Source organism: Lynx canadensis, chromosome C1 (assembly GCF_007474595.2).
Source record: "Lynx canadensis isolate LIC74 chromosome C1, mLynCan4.pri.v2, whole genome shotgun sequence".
NCBI lineage: Eukaryota > Metazoa > Chordata > Mammalia > Carnivora > Felidae > Lynx > Lynx canadensis.
This window is the reverse complement of record NC_044310.1, coordinates 152,688,319-152,711,288: the sequence shown is the minus strand read 5'-3', so window position 1 is coordinate 152,711,288 and position 22,970 is coordinate 152,688,319. Positions and strand designations below refer to the sequence as shown.

The window sequence follows — 22,970 nt, the reverse complement described above, 5'->3', positions numbered from 1 at the left end:
TTCTGAGATCCATCTAACAGTGAAGATTCTTTCAAGGACAAACAGTAGAAACCCCAATTAAAATTGGTGTAAACATTATGGAAATTAATATTTCACTTGCTAGAAACCCAGTGGATTTCAAGAAAGTTAAGTCACACTCAAAGACTTCATTGTGTCTCTGTTTTTCCATTTTTGGAGGTATCACCTTCATCTTATTAGTGGTAAGATGGCTGCAGTGAGGCCAGGAGGTATATCTAGACATGATAAGAATCAGAAGAGAGATGCTTTCTTCTTATGCACCCCTAGAAGCCAAAGAAAATTTCCCAGAAGTCTCTCTGGACAACTTCTCCTCACATTGTATCACCGTATCACATGCTCCTTTCTGAATCAATCACAGACAAGTATGATTACATGATATTAAAAATTGGGGATGAAATGGATGGCGAGGAGTTAACCATACTGTTCTTTTCTTTGTCTTTCACTTGTTTCTGACTGGGCACTTAGTTTGGTTTTTTTTTGTTGTTTTTTTTTTTTTTTTAATTTCTTCGCCAAGTTTGGCATTCCTGTGTTATTATTTCAATAAATTAGTTTAAAATTAGAATTAGGTTAAAATTAATGTAATGGATTAGAATGCACCTGTTTCAGGCCACAGTTAGCACCAAATGCAAGGATTTATTAAGTTTTATGTTAATTAATTTAAATGCAACGATAATTTGGAACTACTTATGATCACCTTTTGCTTTCTACCCCAATGTCTCTTCATTAATAGATAATTCAGGATATGTAGAGTAAAAAATTTTGAGTTTCAGTCTTCTCTCTTCCACGTACAAAGTGTATAACCTTTGACCAATTACTGTCTGTGAATCTTAAGTTTTGATTACTGATCATCGAGTCCTATATTATTGAGGCCTATAGGTTTTATTAAATAAGATAATATAAAAATATATAAAATGTCAAAGGCTATACAGAATTACAATATTGAGAATTTTAGATAAGATTTTATGTTAATAACTTTAAAAAACATCTCATTTGACCATTACAATAATTTTATGGGGACAGTATTATATTATTATTATTATTATTATTATTATTATTATTATTATTCCTGTCTTAGAGATGAAGAAATTGATACTCTGAATTTAAGTGACTTGTCTCAGTAAGTGGCAGATCTGGGATTGAACTAAACCCATGCCTGTATGACCCTAAAACTCATGTGTTCAACCACCACGCCCAATATTCAAAATTGCTGTTACTATTTCTGAAAATTCACTCACATACAGTTCCCTTGTTATTCCTATGTAATGGTCTATAATGTATAAATCAATGAATATTCATTGAGCATATACTATGTGTTGGATATTAGGCCATATGTTGAGACAGATTTGAATAATTATGATGTGTTCTCTGTTCTCAAGGCAATTACCATCTTGCCAGGGAAACTAAAATAATTGCTCAGTCAAGGCAATACGCCTTATTAACAGACTAGCACAGGCAGTAGCTACTTCAGAATGTGTGTACTTTCAGAGAAGGGGTAGTGGGTAGTCACGAGGCTTCAATGTTTACAGCAGCACTACTAACAATAGCCAAATTATGGAAAGAGCCCAATGTCCACTGACTGACGAATGGATTAAGAGGATGTGATATATATACATACATACAACGGAATACTAGTGGGCGATGAAAAAGAATGAAATCTTGACATTTGCAACAACATGGATGGAACTTCCATATTATGCTTACGCTAAGCAAAATAAGTTAGAGAAAGACAGATATCACATGATTTCACTCATATGTAGAATTTGAGAAGCTTAACAGATGATCATAGTGGAAGGTTAGGAAAATAAGATAAAAACAGAGAGGGAGGCAAACCATAAGGGACTCTTAAATACAGAGAACAAACTGAGGGTTGATGGGGGTGGGGGGTGGGAAAAATAGGTAATGGGCATTAGGGACGGTACTTGTTGGGATGAGCACTGGGTGTTGTATGTAAGTTATGAATCATTGGATTCTACTCTTTAAGCCAAGACTACACAGTCTGTTAACTAACTTGACAATAAAACAAACAAACAAAAAAACCAGGAAAAAAAAATAAGGGGGCTTTAGCTGGTCAGGTATCATTAACACAGGGAATGAAGATGAGGAAAGATGTTTCACATTGCTCAGTACGGATCATCATACCACGTGGTCTGGTGAGTAAGAATTTGTGGGGAGAAGTAAACTAAAGTGCCCAGGATAGAAGGTCTGTGTAAGGAAATCTGAAGATTGATGCTGATGAGGAACTTCTGCAATAATTCTGCCTCAGGAAGGCACTATAATCTCAAGAGAGCTGAGTTGGGAGAGACCGGAACAGGTAAGAACTTTCCAGACAAGGAAATGGCAGAGTCAGATTTTATCATTTTCAGATTTGATGAGAGTGCTCTCCAAGCTTATTCTCTGTCTATAAATGCCTCTTTGTGCTCACATATTTTATTATTTGCCAAAGGAATCGTCACAGAAAACATCTGGGCTTTCTTGGGGCGCCTGGGTGGCTCACTCTGTTAAAAGCATCTGACTTCAGCTCAGGTCACGATCTCGCGGTTCGTGAGTTCCAGCCCCATGTCAGTCTCTGTGCTGACGGCTGGGAGTCTGGAGTCTGCTTTAGGTCCTGTGTCTCCCTCTCTCTCTGCCCCTTCCCCCACTCATGCTCACTTGCTCTTTCTCTGTCTCTCTCAAAATAAATAAACATTAAAGAAAACATTAGGGCTTTCTTAAAAAACTAAATTTTAGGAATTAAAAAAATCTTCTAAGACTATTTCTCCAAAGAGAGCTATGGGATCTCTCCTCTTTTCCACACTCTCTCCCACCTTGTTGTGTGTAGAGCTTTGTCTCAGTGTCCCTGAACTTTCTTGGATTAAATTAATTTTTTTTTTTCACTAGAAGCTTTAACTTCTAGAAGCTCGGTTAGTACCCTTCTAAATATTTAAAATTCTCCTCTTCCCTCTTCCATTCCCAAACACACACACACAAAACACCAATGTGCAAGCATAGAAAACATTAAGTCCCACTTCATCTTTTGTCTTGGAAATCCCATTTTTAACCAGGTATATTACAATAGTAATTTCTGTGAGCCATAAAAATAATTGAATAAAAGGTTAAACTTTTTAGAATTAATTTTTAATTTTTAGCAACTTTGTGGAGCTATCATGTATATACAATAACTAGTATGTAACGTAAGTGTCCAACTGGACAGGTTGGACCCATGAAATTACCGCGGCAACAATACAGAACGTCTCCATAAACATCACAAAGTTTCCTTGTGGTTCCTCTGCAACCCATCTCTCTCTACATCCCTGACCAACCCCCTCCCCACCAAAAAACAAACAAAAAAAAAACCCACTGATGTGCTTTCTATCACTTTAGATTGGTTTGTAAGTACCTTTTATGTCTAACTTTCTTTCACTCAGTATAATTATTTTGAGGCTCATCCACGGTGATGCATACATCAGCAATTCGCTCCTTTTTACTTGTGAAGAATATTCCATTGTATTGCTATGCCTTCATTTGCTTATCCATTTACCTATTGCCATATGTTTGAGTTGTTTCCAGTTGGGGCTTTTACATGTAGGGCTTCTATGAACATTTGTGACAAGTTTTTGCATGAGTATACATCTTTTAATCCTTTGCATAAATGCCTAGGAATGAAATGACTGGATTAAATGGTAAGGGTCTGGAAATCTGCCAAATTATTCACCAGTATCGTTTTATCATCTTATATTTCCACCAGCAGTGTATGACAATTTCAGGTTTCCCACATCCTTACCATGGTCAGTCTTTATTGATCAACATTCCTGAAAGCATAGATTGGTTGCAGTTGTAATTTGCATTATCTGGTCAGCATCTCCTCCGTACTTCTTTTCCATCGCATACCTTTAGTAAAACTTGTGATCACATTTCTTACCCATCGATTTTTATTGTGTTGTCTTATTATTGAGTTGTAAGAGTATTTTTTATATTCTGGACACAAATTCTTTCCTTGACTTCTTGTTACGAGTATTTTCTCCCAGTTTGGGTTTCTTTTTCGTTTTTCTTTGTGGAGAAATAAAAGTTTTTAAACACTGATAAAATCTAATTTATTGATTTCCTCTTTTTGTGCCCTAAACAAATCCTTGCCTAATCCAAGGTTGCAAGGTTCTTCTCTTACATTTTCTTCCAGAAAATTTTATGGTTTTCTCTTTTATTTTTAGGTATATTATCCATAACAAATTAATTTTTGTGTATAATTTGAGGTAAGAATTTGTTCTTTTTCCTTATGAATATCCAGTTTAGAAGAACCATGACTTTTCTTTCCCCAAGAAATTTGCTGGGTAACTTTACTGACAATAAATTAAATATATATGTGTGTGGGGGTTAATTTTTAGACTCCTGAGTTCCATTGATCTATATGCTGATCTGTTAGATAATAAGAAACGACCTTGATTATTACAGCTTTAAAAGTCTTGAAATCAAGTAGTGTTAGTCCTCCAATCTTGTTCTTCTTTCAAACATTATTGGCTGCTTTAGATCATTTGCATTTCCATGTAACTTTTAAAATCATTTGTGAATTTGTCATTTTACATTTTTGATTAGGATTTTGTTGAATCAATCCCCATGTTTAAAATATTCAGTCGTCTTGGGGTGCCTGGGTGGCTCAGTCAGCTGAGCATCCGACTTTAGCTCAGGTCATGATCTCACAGCTTGTGAGTTTGAGCCCCGCATCCAGCTCTGTGCTGACAGCTTGGAGCCTGGAGCCTGCTTCAGATTCTGTGTCTCCCTCTCTCTCTGCCCATCCCTCTCTTGTGCATGCTCTCTCTCTCTCTCTTTCTCTTTCAAAATAAATAAACATTAAATTAAAAAAAATTTAATATTTAGTCCTCCAATCCATTAACATGTTCTATATCTCCATTTCCTTGGTCTTTTTTAATCTCTGTCTGCAGTAATTTTAAAGTCTTCCTCATAGTGGTTTTATGCATCTTTTGTTAGATTGATTTCAACGTATTTTGTGTAGTTTGGCACTATTTAAAATTAAATCTTATCTTAAAATTCATTTCTTAATAGTTTGTTGCTAATATTAAAAAAATAAGTAGTTGACTTTTGTTCTTTCTACTTTAAGTGCTATAGCCAAGTAAAGTGAATAAGCAACTAGAAGCTCACCTAGAAACACAGTCTATGGATAAGGTGAATTTTTGACTCAAATGAGTACATTTCTAACTTGTGATCAAATATGATTCTTGACTCAAATTAATTTATCTCATTTTATTTTTATTCAATTATTTCTTTATTTCTTTATTTAGAGAGTGAGAGAGAGAGTGGGAGAGGGGCAAAGGGAGAGAGAGAGAGAGAATCTCCACCTTTAGCATGGAGCCCAATATGGGCTCAGTCCCTTGACCCTGGGATCAAGACCTGAGCCGAAACCAAAAGTCAGATGCTCAACTGGCTGAGCCACCCAGGCACCCCTAATTTACCTCATTTTAAATTATGCTAGGTGAAAACAGTAAAAGTTAGACCACCAGGGACTGTTAAAGTACTTTATATACAAATTTTTCTTAGTCTTGCAACAACTTCTTTTTAGGTACGTTGTAATTACCATTTTGCAGAAGCTGAAGACTGTAATTAAGTAACTAGATCACATTTACTAATCAAATCATCTTCAGAGACCATACTCACCCAGTTTTATACAATGCTTTTGAAAAGCTTGTTAAGACTCTACTCTTGAGTTGAAACTAGAAGAACTTTTGGTGTGCTTTTGTGAAATTTCCAATAGTGACACATAAAATCCACTCTAATGAGAATAGCACTTCAAGAGTTCATTCTTGGGGCACCTAGGTGGCTCAGTCGGTTATGCACCCGACTTTGGCTCAGGACGTGATCTCACAGTTCACAAGTTGGAGCCCTGTGTTGGCTCTGTGCTGACAGTTCAGAGCCTGGAGCTTGCTTCAGTTTTTATGTCTCCCTCTCTCTCTCTCTGCCCCTCCCCCACTTGTGCTCTCTTTCTCTCTTTCAAAAATAAACATTTTTTTAAAAGTTAAAAAAAAAAAAGAGCTCATTCTTACAGCATCCTTTCTAAGAGGAAAACAAAACAATGTAGGAAATAAAATGTTGGAAAGGATGATGTTGGGCTAAGACTTGATGGGGGTAAAATTTAAATGAATTCTGAGGCAAAATGAGGGAAGGTGAGGGAGAAAGGACCTCAGTGTTATTAGAGATGAAATAGAAAAGACAGAAGCCTAAGATTTTACTTCTACTGTTCCCTCCTCACCTCCTCTGGGAGAAGCAATGAGATCATTATTAGTTTCATTTAACCGTCCAGAGAATTGAGACCTTCAGAGAATAAGTAATTTGTCCAAAGTCTCCCAGCTAAGTAGTGTTTTAGGAGCAGGGATTCAAATCCAGGACCTTTGATTCCAGATCTCAGACTCTTTCTCCACAGCATACCCCTTCTTCTATCCGCTCTCACCAACTCCTATCCCCACTCTTCCCAAAGATTTGCTTTGGAAGCCAACTGAATATGGTGAAAGGAAGGATGGGTACAGAAAGTAAAAGCCCAGCATAGAAATGCAAAATGGACTGAACAATAAAGTCTGGGACATGCCTCTGCAAGGTTAGCCTAAATACAGGGAAAAGAATAATACTGTTCCCAGAGTTGAGAAGGAGAGAGCCAACAGTACCTATTCCCTAGATGTTTGGAGGTGGTTGGGACTTTCGATGAAAGGAAGGGAGGAAATATCATGGTAGGTCTCAGTGACACCAAGTTTTCAGAACTTGAAAGAAAAAGGAAAAATTGTCAGAAAAAGACTAAAGAGAGCCTCCAGTCCTTTCATAAATGCTTTACGCTGGTTTCTTTTCTTTATCCAATTCCTCAAATTAAGTAGGGAAATGGAAATTCATGGCTCCCTACCCACCCCCAACTTTGATCCTATCTACTAATTTACAATGAAAGGTTAGCTTCTCTGAAACTGTAACATTTAAAACCTATTTGTATTTTTTTTTAAGTAAATGATTTGCCTACTATTAAATTTCAAACATTCTTAAAGAGCTGCAAGGAGAATTTTGGGTTTGTTTCCCCTTAGGAACCAATGTGGAAGGTCAAATTTCTTTGAGTAAAGCTGCTGTAAACCTGAGGGAGATTAAATGTATTCACTCCTTGGCGGTTAAAAGAGACATTTAATAGAGTTCTTCCTATCTAGTCAGAGAGCACGGTGTAGTTCTAAGTTAGAATTAAAGGGGCTGTTTGCATTTCCACTTCGTGGTCTTATTAGCTTTATCCTATTAGGAACAATTTCTATTAATGAACTAAGAAGCAGATGGACCTTGGCAGCAGAGAAAAGCTTTGTTTTCAAGATGTCAGAAAAAAAAATTGGCTAAAAATATCATTCAAAATTTGAATTACACACTAGCCTTCTTTTTAGCCACTTACCATTCTAAGTGTATATTTTAATGACACAAGTTTTGTGTACTTGAAAGTTCCAACTTTCAAAAGCAAGGAAAAGGAGATCATGCATTATATATATATATATATATATATATATATATATATTGCAATGAGAGCATTTTGTTGGCTAGTTTTTGGTCTTCTTTGTTTCTGTGTCTATGCAACACGATTAAGGAAATTAGGATACTATGAAGCTTTCTCATAAACTCGTGTAGTTCACATTAATTCAGCAATAGAGGTTAAGAATGAGGGGAAAAAACAATTGTTAAATATGTAGGGAATTTCACATGCTATTTCACGCCAGGGGTTTATGTCCCTTATTCTTGAGAGCCTTTAAAATAATGCTGACATATACATATAATCCATAGAAATTATCCCCAAACCACAACTATGTTATATACAATACACGCAAAGCCATGTACACTCAATTTAATAGGTAAATAAAGGTATTTTCAAAGCAACTTCAACTCATTTTTCCTTAAGAGCTAACTTTTAAAATCCCTGAAACAAAAGCTGTCAAAGACATATTGTTCAAGCCAGAATATTTTTAAGTTTTTATTTAAATTCCAGTTAGTCGACATACGGTGTCATTTTAGTTTCATGTGCACAATATAGCGATTCAACATTTCCACACAACACCCGCTGCTCATCACAACAAGTGCCCTCCTTAATCCCCATCACCTATCTAATCCACCTCCCCCCCATCTCACTTCTGGTAACTATCACTTTGTTTTCTATAACCGAGTCTGTTTCTTGGTGTGCCTCTCTCTCTCCCTTTTTGTCCCTTTGCTCATTTGTTTTGTTTCTTAAATTCCATATGAGTGAAATGATATGGTATTTGTCTTTCTCTGACTGACCTGCTTCACCTAGCATAATACTCTCTAGCTCCATCCAGGTTTGCAAGTGGCAAGACTTCATTCTTTCTTATGGCTGAATAATGTTCTTTTGTATAAGTATACCACATCTTTATCCCTTGATCAGTCAGTGGACATTTGGGCTCTTTCCATATTTTGGCTATTGTACATATTACTGCAATAAGCATCGGAATGCACATATCCCTTCAAATTAATATTTTTGTATTCTTTGAATAAATACCTAGCAGTGCAATGGCTGGATCACATGGTACTTCTATTTTTAACTTTTGGAGAAAGCTCCATGCTTTTTTTCTATAGAGGCTCCACCAGCTTGCATTCCCACCAACATTGCAAGAGGGTCCCCCATTCTCCACATCCTGTTGCATCTTGTGTTGCTGGTTTTATCCACTCCGAGTCAGAATTTTTTTAAGCTTTCCGTTAAATTAAAAGTCTACTCTGTTGGGTTTCTGAACTTATCTGTTGGTAATTTATATTAAAAGCAAAGAAATTACAAACCCAAATAAATAAAAAACAAAAGAGTACTTTATCGTTAACGACTATAACATATGTATTCAAATACATAAAGGTATGTAAATTTCCATGAATATATAAAAGTGATTCACCAATGTACATTATTTTAATGTGTTCTCACCTGAATTTCTTCCAGTGACAGAGAAGTGACATGTCCCATCATTAGTTCATAATATCTATGCTAATGCTGGTTAGCACTAGCAAAAGGAACAGTGTCAGATTCAGTTTTTCTTGTTCTAATAGCAAAAGTCAGAGAGAAAGAGAAAGACAGAGAGAGAGAGAAAGCGAGATTGAGCACAGTTAAGAGTAGAGGACTAGCAAACTGACTTAGCTGATACATTTCCCTTTTGCTTGATTATAAGCTCACTGGTTTGTGATTCCTGTATTCCCCACTGTACCAAGGAACACTGCTTTGTTCCCACACCTGGCTAAAAGGAATGTTAATTATTTTTTTTTTTTTTTTGGCAAAACTTATCCTTACACAAGCAAGCCCTTTTATATTTGAGTTTTCAAGTCTTTCATATTACACATACTTACTTCTAAAAGCAGAATATTCTTCATCTGACTTTCAACTTAGGTACATATTAGAATCACCCAAGAAACTTCTAAACATGCAATGCATAGGGCTACTTCCCGGAGATTCTGATTTAATTTGGTTTGAGATGGTCCCTGGACATTGGGGGAAAAAATGCCACATGATTTTAATGTACAGCCAGGTGGAAAACTACTGAAGTATTTTAGTATTAGTTTGAAGACTTATAGAGGTTGCATATGAAATTAAGTGTGAGGAGAATCCTAATATAGATTTAGTAATGATTGCTGTGAGTTTAACTTTATGATTATAAGTGTTGGACATCACGCTATATGACAATTGAAAGATGGTTTTAAAAAACACATAAAGTGGTTAAATTATAGAGATCATAACTGTGATCTGATGAGACAATAATAACATTAACAATATTAATTGAGCACCTAAGATGGACAAAGAACACAAAAACAGAATTATACTAAAATGATACAAATGAGCGGGGGATGCTTGGTAAAAAACTTCCAGGGAAATCATTATCCAAGAATGCTAAAAAGCTGATTAATAACAGTAACAGGAAACATGGCTTAGACTTTATTTGTAACCTCCTTAACAGTTTTCAGTACCGCCCTAAGAACTTACATACCTATATGAATGACATACCTAGATGTAATACACATTATATTACAGTAACAATTTGGCTTAATATTAGATATCACAAGATTACTTAATATGCTTTCTCATGGTAACTGACCAAAATGCAAAAGTATCATTTCAAAATTACTATCAATTAAAAATATCAATATTTTATCTTTCAGCTTTCTGAAACATTTATCTCAAACGAATGTTTTATGCTACTAGATTTTTTTGTTTATTATAACTTTTCGTGATTCACTAAGAAACAGTTGTAGAAAGTTGACAACGCTAAACATTTCATTTGTCAACTGTGTGTTGAATGAATAAATAGAAAGCATAAAAGCTCTACTTTTTATTTTTCACATATGAATGTTGAGATTTTTTTCAACATTGCATTATCTCAGAAAGAATCCGAGGTGGCTATTGGAGCACCTGAAAATGAATTCATTAAGGTGGCAGGAGCTCAGAGCAAACCTTGTTCTATTTTATTTGCCCTATGAGAGCTTAATAGTCACATGATAATACTAGCCAACACTTATGTATTACTGCCATGTGCCAGGCACTATTCTAAGCATGTTACGTGTATTAGGTCATTTAAGAACCCCATTAATAATGAGGCTTCAGTTTACATTATATGGATCACCGTTACTTATAAATTCTAAAAAATGTTTTTAGGCAGAGTTGATTAGATCCAACTGTCTTCCAGGAAATGTATATTAGAAAACTAAATCACTAATTGCATTTTAAATATTCAGAAGTGGTTTGTTGAACAAAAGTAGATTCAAAGATGTTATTCATAATGTGCTAACCTTCTTGATGAATTCAAGAATGACTCTGCATTCTAATCTTTGATCTCTCACTTTCCCTCTCTCCTTATGTTTTTTGCCCCCCCCCCCGTAATGATTAGTCTTCAATAATGAGGCCAAAGTTGACTTCTTGCACCTGTTGCTTTAGCCATACTACCTACTTTCTATAATCTCAATGGCATTTTGGATCAGAACCAACCACCAAGCTGATCCAAAGTTTTTTAAAAGGTGGTTCTGGCTACTTCAACATGTTTTTGCTACCTTCCACCCACTTTCCCACACTCGGGCCCTTTTCAAGCTCACTTACTATCTCTTTCTCTCCTCATTGCATTTAATTTTCCTAACTTTCTCCAGACTTCCCATTGAGGCTAGATTTCAAATTACTTGCCTCTTTACCTTAAATAAAAGGGCCAATGAAAGTCTTTAGTGGAAAGGCTATGTCAGTTTCTGTTAGTTTTTTTTTTTTCTCATTAGAGAAGTTGTCATGGTCGAGTAGAACCCCCTCCCCTCACCAATTCCCCTCACCTTACCTCAGAATGTCAGAGTGTGACAGTTTTAGAAGTAGGGTTGTGGCAGTTGTACGTGATTACGTTGAAGCCATGTTGGAATAGGATGGACTCCAATGCAATTAGCCTCCAATGCATTTAGACTTATGTGCTTATAAAAAGGGTAAACTGGGGTGCATACACACACACACACACACACACACACACACAAAATACCATGTAAACATAAAAGCAGAGATCAGGGCAATGCATCTATAAGCCCAGGAATGCCAAAGACTGATGACAAACCATCAGAAGTAGGAAAGAGGCATCGAAAACATTCTCCCTTGCAGCCTTCAGAAGAAAACAACCCTGCTAACACCTTGAGTTCAGACTTCCAGCATCCAGAACTACAAGACAATAAATTTCTGTTGTTTAGGACACCCACTTTGTGGTACCTTGTTATAATAACCCTAGCAAATTGATGCCGAAACTAAATACAGAGATGACTTTACTGCTATGTCTTTGTACCTCCCTACCTCTTCACATGGTGGGGGTATTTGAACCAACTCTCCTTAGAAATAAGTATATGTTGGGGGCGCCTGGGTGGCTCAGTTGGTTAAGCGTCCAACTTCGGCTCAGGTCATGATTTAACGGTTCGCGAGTTTGAGCCCTGTGTCGGGCTCTGCGCTGACAGCTCTGAGCCTGGAGCCTGCTTCGGATTCTGTGTCTCCCTCTCTCTCTGCTCCTCCCCCGCTCATGCTCTGTCTCTCTCTCTCTCTCCTTCAAAAATAAATACAAACATTTTAAAAAATTAAAAAAAAAGAAATAAGTATATGTTCTAATGAAACATTTAAATGAAAAAAAAAAGAAAGAAGTATAATGATAACACTCCATCACCAACTACAAGGAAGCTGCATAGTACAGTGAACAATAACTGGGTCGAAGATGGAGAGACCTAGTGTCAAGTTTTCTTTCTCCATATTTCTTGCCAGACTTTCGGAGATGTTTTGACTTCACCATATGGACTTTCTCATCTGTGAAATGAGATAGCAACACACACTATTACTGTAAAATAGTATAGGTAGCGCAAGAGTCTGGACTCTGGAATCAGACAGCCTCCTTATTCACTGCAGGTATAATCTCAGGGAAATTCTGAAGCGGCCATGTCTTTCTGTAGCAGAATCAAATCCCCCGCCACAGGTATGGGCACTAGACTTCGGCCGAACCATTTGGATAACATCTTCCAAGCCATGGCAGTTGGTTCACTGATGGGCACAAGACCCCAGCCAGGCCCATAGGCAACAGTGTCGATGAAGGAGTCATTCTGGGTACAATCTTCTGTCACTCTACCTTAACTGGGAAAGCCAGCATGAATACTTTCTGACTGTTGGAGGTTGGGCAAATCCCCTGGCCTCTCTAAGCCTGTTTTCTTTCTTTACTAAAAAATGACAACAATGAATAACTAGCTCTTAAGAATTTCGTGGGGTGTAAGGATTTTAACATGATGCCTGAAATGCACTATTGTCAGTTGTGTCCGTCTCTGGTTGGCCACGTTCAACATCTCAAGGAAAAGCCTCTTCTTACTCTCGGGTTGCGGAACTATTCGTATGTGACTCTAGGGATGCCAGGGATCACTATGCCAGTACCTAGAAAGAAGCAGAAACAAAACGAACAGGAGAGATTTGAAGAGAGGTTCTGGTCACGCCCAGTCCTCCGTTCTAGTCCCTCAGGTCTTTTTGTTTCCATCTGTGAGCTGTTCTGTTGTCTGCCAATAACTCTCCTTTTCCCACTTAAGCTAATAGCAGCTGAATTTCTGTGATTCACACATAACTTAATCTCTCTCAGACTGTTTCCCCATCAATAAAATATGGTCACGAATAGTGGGCACCTCCCTGGGTTATGATGAAAATAAGAAATGAAGTTCTTAGCACAATCTCTGGCACACAACAGGCAACTGGTAATAATAATGATTAATCATACTGCTGCTTAGAGTTACTCAGAAAGAAGTAAATATGTGTAAAAATATTTGGGGAAAACAAAGCGTGAAATATATAAAGGCAAGATGGTTTCACAATAATAAAAGTTATTTTTGATGATCTCACATAAGGGGATCGGCCATCAAATGGTCACTATCCCTGGGCCAGGCTTCTGTTGGCTCTGCCCTATACTGATTTGGTGAAAATTGTGCTAATGAAAAATGTTATTTAGCTATACGCCAAGAATAGGAAAAACAGGTTTATACATATGCATATAATCAGCCCATAACACTGACCCCCATATACCAACGTCACACAGGAGTTGAAATTCAGAATACACTACTTCTGGGAGGGTGAGTTTGAAAGGTTATTCTATGACTCCAAATCTCAGTTTTTCATCTCGGGCAGCATATTTATTCTCTGTTTTCATGTGGCCATGAGTAGGAAATATAAAAAGCAAAATATAAGCTTTATCTTGAGAAATACTATCCTATTAATAGCCAGCATCCACCCACCATTCCCAGAAAGTGTCCAGAGAATCTAAGCTTAGGAGCATTGAGTGAGGAGCTTTGAATGGAGGTCGGGGGGGGGGGGTGGTGGAAATCAATGAATAATGAAAAAACTTCACTGAGTGGAAAAGTAAAAAATCCCACTCCATATTTTGGGTTGAAATAGAATGAATGGTGGCAATAATAAGCTTTCATTTTTTCTTATAAAACCTACTTTTTCCCACATTTCTTTGATGATATCTAAATGGTTACCATCTAAGTGTACAACTCAGTGCTTGTCAAAGAAAACGTTATTTTAAGAATGAAATATTGCTAACATTTTCTGAAGAAAACGCCATTGGGCAAAGAGCTAACGTCATCATTTCACTCTGAACTTCGAAAGATTAATGTGAACATAAATTCAAAAAAAGTTTCAGAGGTGCCTGGGTGGCTCAGTCGGTTAAGCATCCGACTTTGACTCAGGTCATGATCTGGTGGTTCCCGAGCTCAAGTCCTGCATCAGACTCTGTGCTGATGGCTCAGAGCCTGGAGACTGATTCAGGTTCTGTGTCTCCCTCTCTCGTTCTGCCTCTCCCACATTCACAAACACTCTCTGTCTCTCTCAAGAATAAATAAACATTAATTTTTTTTATTTTAAATCTTAGAGAATTTAATACATTAGCATACCTTTGTTATTATTTTTTCTTTTGAATATAAAAATATTTTTTACTTTTTGAATTCAGTTTAATGGCAACAAAAGAAGTGAAGTCAGGTAATTCTTGTTATTTTTAAAAGTTAGAATTGTAAAACCTGTATGCCCCTATACATTTAAAGTATATGGATAACCAGAAAAGCTGAAAATAAAACTTTATATTGACCTTTATGTTCCTAAAATTACTCAAGGTGGTTAAGGGGAGCCTGGGTGGCTCAGTCAGTTAAGTGTCTGTCTCTTAATTTCAGCTGGGGTTGTGATCTCAGGGTTGTGGGATTGAGCCCCACACCGGGCTCTGTGCTAAGAGCCCAAGTAGGCTCTGGGCTTCTCTCTCTCCCTCTGCCCCTCCCTTGATAGGGGCACTTGCGCGCACGCTCTCTCTCTCTCTCAAATAAATAAAGTACTCAGAAAAGCGACGTAATCATTGATATCATCAATACCGTTGATATCGTTAATCATTATTTGACATACCTACCGTTTTAAGTTTTCTTTCATTGTGAAAATATGGGTAAGAATCTAAAAGTCTGTAGCATTCTTCTGGTGGTGTTTAATTTTCACAGACTGTTTTGTTTCTATCTCACCTGTTAACACTGATTTTTCTATTAGCAAACAATACATTTGCTTTGTTTCTTCCTCTGTTCTCTTATTTATATTGTTGTTTTACAATATTATTGCCATGAATACTATAATTTTAAATCCTCAAAACAAAGAAATGCTGCTTCCAAAACTGATTTAATTTAGGGTGGAGTTGTGTAAATCTTGAACAGAAAGACTTAGCTCTCTTACTATAACTTTTACTTTGCAGCTAGAGCACTGGAAGAGTTAATATATATTTTAAATTTGATGAAACAACAAATGTATTGCAAGTTATATATCAGATGTATAAAGAGCATTATTTTAGCCACACAGAACAAAAGTCAGAATAATTAGCACAATGAAGACGGAGAGTACCTGTAGAAATAATTAAATGAGGCCAGAGAATAGCAAAATATTAGGATATCTTCTCCAATCCTTTTTCAGTCAACTTGTCTTCTACATCATGTGTCTGAAATAAACTCAGTTGTTCACATTCAAGTGTTTTAGAGACAGACATGAAACTGACAGGCATATTTTATAAAAATAAAAACGTAGGAAAACCCTTTTTTTCCAGCTTCTCAACATTATAAAAAGGCAGAGATAGACAGTTTAATTAACACTCTTTATAAGAGTTAAAAAATAAACCTCTACTTCCTCTAGTCTAGAACCACAGAAATCCCAAAGGTAAAAAAACTAACAAGAACTGAAAAACCTTAAGTAAATGTGAGCAAAATGAAGAGAATAATAAATGCTTTTTAAAACAATAATGGTTTTCTGGGGTGGGGGTGGGGCTCGAGTTCTATAAAATGGAAGGTCTTCTGATCCTGCAGAGCATATTAATGGATTGGGTTATGCAATGGTCAGACTGGGAATAGCCACTGGAAATTGTCTAGTTGCCGTGCAGAAGTGAGATGAATTTGATGCTCAGAGGGAAGCAGATGAGGAGGAGAGACGAGAGGGAGAGTGGAGACAGATCAGCCAGCCATTTCTCATGAGTGCCAGTCAATGTGAACTATCACAGGAGAAACTTCAGTCATGAAATAGCCTGAAGAACATAAAAGCCTAACGCAATTGGAATTTCTTTACTTTCTGTGATGCAAATTCTCATTCTCCCCATGACATTAGTAAAGTCTAATGTCACATAAATACCCTGTGGGTGTGACTTTATGAAAATAAAATAAAAGGTCTGGTTTAACAAAGTGAGGAACAACATTCTTGATGACAAGATGACCTATAGAGTGAAAGGGGTTGTTAGAAAGCCTTGGGTGCTTACCAGATGGGCCTCCTCACCAGAGTGCCTTGAGAAATTGTTGTTAGCCATATAGATGAGTTAGGAAGCAGATGCCTCGCTGGTCCTGCGCTCAGACCACAGGCTCGGTTAACAGACTGTAGATTCATTAGAGAGCTTGAGCCAGAAGCACCCAGCTAAGCTCTGTCCTCGGACATGACAAAAAAAATTTCTCATTTTAAGTTACTAAGTTTTAGAGTAATTTATTGCACCATGCACGTATCAACATGCTTATAAGTAACTTATACTCTGATAGTAAAAACAGAGATGACATATATATATATATATATACTCAAGGTGTTAAATCCTACATAAAAACATAAAACAATATATCTTATCACTGCTCTTAAACTTATCTCTTTCAGGTTTCCAGGGTGATGCGACGTGACCCATACAAATGATTAACTTCTTCAAAAACTTCGGAAGCTGCTCCCTTCTAAAATTATTTGGAGTAGTTAGAAGGGTGAGGCCAAGCCAAAGAAGAAAGGGCAGAAGTAGTGAGCAAAATAGAGATCAGTATATACCAGACATTGTTCTTAGCGCTTTACCTATTGATACATTTAATCCCCCCGACAACCATAGAGTAGGTGCTATTATAATCTTCATTTAACAGATGAGAAAACTGAGGCACAAAAAAATCAAGTAACTTGCCAAGATTATGTAGTTAGTTAACTGGTGGAGCTAAAACGGAGATCAGGCTGGTTAGCTTAACACACTTCATGATGGGGTGCCTGGTTGGCTCAGCAGGTTAAGCGTCTTGACTTCATTTTGGCTCAGGTCATGATCTCACAATTTGTGGGATTGAGCCCATTGGGCTCTGTGCTGAGAGCTCTGTGCTGAGTGTGGAGACTGCTTGGAATTTTCCCTCTCCCTCTCCCTCTGCCCCTGCACCGCTGGTGCTGTCTCTCTCTCTCTTAAAAATAAACTTAAAAAAATGCTTTATTACCATATTATACAATTTTCTTTTTAGCAAGTATTTGCATCCCTTTCCAGAATGTAATGAAATGGGTAAGAGCTCCCTTCTCAGTGAAGTTCATACTTAGAAGGAGGAGGGGTGTGGTATCACCTTTGCTGCACTTTGCCTTTTCTGCTTTGATATCGTCTTAGAAAAGAAGCAAGGATACAGAAACCATATCATTCTCCCCAGTGACAGAGTGGTCACTCGTAGGGGTAGAAGTCTCACGGAGGTATCAGTGAGGGTTTCTTCATTCAATACGCACATGAGGAGTTATATTTTCCTCAGAGAGACAAAAGGAATGGGAGGCTCCTGTTTAATCTTTTTTTTTCCATGATTATATTTAGGAATATTTTGCAGTTTGTGCTACTACTTACCTACTTACTAAAAATAGATCCTTAATTAAATTCTTTCGTGTGGGATGGCAGTGTCCTTGGTTTTGTGTAAGTGATCGCCTAGTCCATCCGTGTAGCATGTGTATGAACAGTTGTTTCCGCTACTATTAAAGAGAAGAATCATGCACATTAGAGATGGGAGTAGTAGAGAGAGAGAGTCATGATATTTTGCTAATTAGTACAGACAAGTATAGGGATTTAAAAAAAAAACAAATGGGAGTAACAGTATTTCTCACTCTATCCAAGGAGCACACTACTTCAAGGGCTCACAGTTAGTAAGAAACCTGACTTGTTGACAGCTGGAAATATCCGTGAATGTCATTCCTATATTCTTTTTACTGTTTAGATAGTGGTTTTTTTTTTAACACTTAAATGTCAACAAGTTTGATTCAGTGTAAATAGGTTACCTCCGCATCAGTAAGTGACAGCAAAATCTCAAGACATTAGAAGAAAGAGACACAAGTTGGAAAGTTTTTCATGTTATTTGTCAAAAGCTCATTTATTCATTGTCCGTTGCTAATAACTCATAAACAATGTCTCATAAAGGTTGGAAGGATTAGTAAGATGCCTCGTAATTACTTTTACTCTAGTGATGAATGATTTACTAAACTAAATAAATAAATAAATACCTCCCCTGTAACACAGCCTTTGGACTCCATGATGTGAGTTTATCTTGTAAATGAGACCAGTATATAATGAAGTCCTTCTGTTTGTCAGTAATAAAATCTTATTGAAAAAAGCAAAGCCACGTACATATCTCAGGCTGAATTCTGACTTTGACCAAATCACACTGTAAGGACACGTCACCTCCTACAGCAGCAGCACCTGTACAATTATTAGCACTGTTACTAAAAACAGCAGTAGCACTGTGATATTTGAGTTTACATGGAAGGGTGGTTGTGAAAACATTTTAACTCCATTGTGTTCTTAAGAGAAGTCTGAAACCTAATTGGAATAGTGTCTCCAGGATGAATAGAAGAGCTGGAAGCAGAATCAGGGTCTGCTGTGAACTACTGCAGTCTTTGGCCCTTGGAGAATATTCCTTTCCATGCCACAGCACAAGAAAATGTAAATAGAAGAGAAAGCATGGATTGTACAGAGATCTGAAAAGGGGATGAGAGGAAAGAAGAGCTAAAGCATTGCCGTAGGTCAAGGCCATTAAGCTTTTACCGAAGTCTTAAAAGGAGAGCATGCTCACACAACTCTCTACACCAAACCTTCCTCTCTTTGTTCATCATATTTACTTTTCTTCACCTGTCGACTTCACACGTGCTCCAGTGGTTTATCAGTGGATTCAGAGTAGTACGCTATTGTCTTAAAAGTTTACTAATGTTTTTTCAACTTATTTCTATTTATCTTCCTGATGTGTCTAAAATAAGTGTTTTAGATGATACAATTTTTCAACACAGAACATCTATTGATGCATAATTCTTTCTTTCATGGCTGGCTGGAGGAGTGACTATCCACAAGCCAGAGCTCTATCAGTCAACTGGTACACCAAGGTAAACAGTTGACACAAATACAAAGAAACATTTCCATTATTTTATCAATCAGAAGAATAACTAGTTGGGTATCTACATTTTTTGACAGAGCTAGTCAAGAGAGATCAGTAGACACTCCAGGTTCGGTTTACTCTAGAGTATGCTTTTTTCAGCTTTATACTGAGGTAAAATTGACAAGTAGAATTGTAATATATTTAAAGTGTACTTGGGGTGCCGGGGTGACTCGGGTGGTCGAGCATCTGACTCTTGATTTTGGCTGAGGTCATAATCTCACGGTTTGTGGGATCGAGCCCCACGTCAGTCTCTGCAGTGACAGCACTAAACCTGCTTGAGATTCTCTCTCTGCCCCTGCCCCCTACTCTCTCTCTCTCTCAAAATTAAATAAATAAACTTTAATTGTACAATGTGAGGGCTTGGTATACATGCACATGTGAAAGATTTCCATTATCAAATTAATTAACACATCTATCACCTCACATATTTATCTGTTTTGTGTGAGAACATTGAAATTCATCTTTCATCAAATGTCAATTATACAAGACACTGTTACCAATGATAATCATCATGTGATACATTAGATCCCCAGACCTTGTTCATCTTATAACTAAAAGTTTGTACCCTTTTACCTATTGTTTCCCATTTCCTCCACCCTACCAGCCCCCGGCAACCATCATTCTTTTTGTTGTAGTTGAGTTTGCCTTTCTCTTGCTTGGTTGCTTGCTTGCTTTTCAGATTCCTCATATAAATGATAGCATAAAATATTTGTCTTTCTCTTCCTGTCTTATTTAACTGTCCTCTAGCTTCATCCATGTTGTCACAAATGGCAAGGTTTCCTTTTTTTAAGGCTGGATAATATTCTATTGTATGTGTGAGTGTGTGCGTGTGTCTGTGTGTGTGTGTGTGTCTGTGTGTGTGTGGTGTATCTCACATTTCCTTTACCCATCTATTTGTCAATGGGTACTTAGGTTGTTTCCATACCTTGGCTATTGAAAATAATGCTGCAATGAACATGGGAGTTCAGATGTCCCTTTAAGAGAGTGATTTCATTTCCTTTTGATATATACCCAGAAGTGGGATTGCTGGATCACATGGTAGTTCTGGTTTTAATTTCTTGAAGAGCCTTTCCATGCTGTTTTTTACAGTGGCTCTACCAATTTTCATCCCTATAACAGTGCACAAGTGCACAAGGGCTCCCTTTTCTCCACATCCTTGTGGGCATTTGTTATCTCTCGTCTTTTTTATCTTGGACATCATAACAAATATGAGGTAGTATCTCCTTGTAGTTTTGATTTGCATTTCCATGATGATTAATTGAGAAACTTCTCATGTATCTTTTGGTCATTTGCGTGGTTGTTTGTTTGTCTGTTTGTTTGGATCAGACCATTTTACTGAAGGGTTTGGAGGAGGGGTAAAAGACCAGGAGGACAATGAGATCCTATGCCATCAGCCTTGGCCTGGCCAGCATCACCCCAACTTCATAGTCACCAAAATCTCTGTTGGCCATTTGTATGTTTTCCTTGAGAAAATTACTTTGCCCATTTTAAACTGAGTTATTTGTTTTTTTACTATCGAATTATATGTATTTCTTGTATATTTTGAATATTAACCCTTCTCAGATATGAGGTTTGCAAATATTTTCTCCGATTCTGTAAGTTGACTTTTCATTTTATTGATGGTTGCCTTTGCTGAACAGAAGGTTTTAGTGTGATAGAGTCCATCTTGTTTATTTTTTTTCTGGTGCCTTTGCTTTTGGTGTCAGATCAAAATAATCATTGCCAAGACCAATGTCAAGGAACTTTTTCTCAGGTTTTCTTCTAAGGGTTTTATGGGTTATGTCTTACATTCAAGTCTTTATTCCATTTAGATTTGATTTTTGTATATGTTGCAAGATGGGGTTCTAGTGTTATTCTTTTGCATGTGGATATCTAGTTTTCCCAGCACCATTTACTGAAGAGACAATCCTTTTTCTACTATATATTCTTGATTTCCTTATTGGAAATTAATTGACTATGTAAGCATTGGCTTATTTCTGGGATTTTTATTCCATTGCATTTATCTATCTGCTTTTATGCCAATACCATACTGTTTTGATTACGATAGCTCTGTAGTATAGTTTGAAATCAGGAAGTATGATGCCTCCAGCTTTGTTGTTTATTCTTAAGATTGCATTGGCTATTTGAATTTTTTTTTGATGCCATAGGACTTTTCTATTCTGTAGTATTTGATGATGCCTCATGATCCAGGAAAGTAGGCTTCTCATGTGAGGAATCCACACATCACTGTGTGATGTATTTAGTGCATTTTTCTAACCAAGATTGCCAAATACTTACACGTGCCTGAGCTTACTAAAAAACAAGAACCCCATATCATAACCACATTCTCACTACGTCTTGGTTTTCCCTTTCTTGTTAGAGTTGACTGCAGAACTACCCTTTCAAAACACTCTTTACTAGACATAGTCGTAGGGAGAAATGTCAGAGTTCCTCCAATTTTGGGTGTTGCCTCCCACATCACAACTCCCCAACTCTGTTAGTACCTCTACCCTGTCTGAACACAGCAAGAATAGATAGAATAACTATTTAGCTTCACAGACTATGTGGCTGATTCAAATCTTCTGCCTTAGAATATTTCCAGACAGTGAGACGCACTTAGACCAAAGAAAAGTGAGAAAGAACTACATCCTTTCACATTTGATTAATATATGGTTTCTTTTATCATATGATCTAGGAATTCCAGTGTTGGTTTTTTACCCCCCAAAATGAAAACATTGAATTGGAAAGATATGTGCACCCTATCTTTATTGAACCATTATTTATAAGAGCCAAGATATGGAAGCAGCCCAAGTGTCTACTGATAGATGAATAGATAAAGGATATGTGGTAGACGCACATACACACACACACACACACATACACACACACACACACACACACACACACACAGTGGAGTATTATTTAGCCACAAAAAAGGATGAGATCTTGCAATTTATGATAAGATGGATGGACCTAAAGGGGATTATGCTGAGTGCAATAAGTCAGACAGAGATAGACAAGCACCATATGAGTTCACTTATTTGTGGAATCTAAAAAGCAAAACAAAACAAACAAAAACAGACTCATAAATACAGAGAACAAACTGTGGTGGGTAGCAGGATGGGTGAAATAGGTGAAAGAGATTAAGAGGTAAAATCCTCCAGGTATAAAATAACTCAGTCATGGAGATGACAAGTACAGCACAAGGTCAGTTGTCAATAATTCTGTAATAACATTGTAGGCAGATGGTAACTCCACTTACATGGCAAGCACTGCGTAATGATAGAATTATCTAACACTCCATTGTGCACCTGAAACGAATATAACATTGTATGTCAACAATAGTTCAATAATAAAAACTAAAAACAAATTGAAAAAGAAACTTGCATTCCCGAAATGAATACCATTTAGTCACGAAAAAAAAAATTAGTTCTTAATGGTAGAGCCAGATAAAAACTATGTAGAAATAAATATACTTTCGAATTTGCCTTCACCATTAAAATTGTTTTGGTGAACAGCACAAGACAGACAGATTGGAGGTTCCTGGTGTTCCGATGACCAATGAATTTTGGAGCTGACCTATCTGTGGATGTTCTGTTATGTGAAACGTCTTTCTTCATTGGGCCACTTTCAGTTTTATTTTCTGTTACTTTACACTGGAAACATCTTAGAAAATGCAGAGATATTATCTCATTCATGCCTTTATTAGCGTGCTCGAGTAAACCGAATAAATGCGGATGACACTGGTGGGAAGCTAGGGAAGACATCAGGAATCTTTG

At 37.0% G+C, this 22,970-nt stretch overlaps 1 long non-coding RNA gene across 1 annotated transcript; it reads left to right on the top strand.

The window, feature by feature from the left end:
* Nucleotides 1-14,167: 14,167 nt before the first annotated feature.
* Nucleotides 14,168-22,392, top strand: LOC115520303. The gene is made up of 3 exons (XR_003970757.1): nt 14,168-14,178; nt 17,812-17,814; nt 22,311-22,392. It is a non-coding gene; the product is annotated as an uncharacterized LOC115520303 (long non-coding RNA).
* The last annotated feature ends 578 nt before the right edge of the window (nt 22,393-22,970 follow it).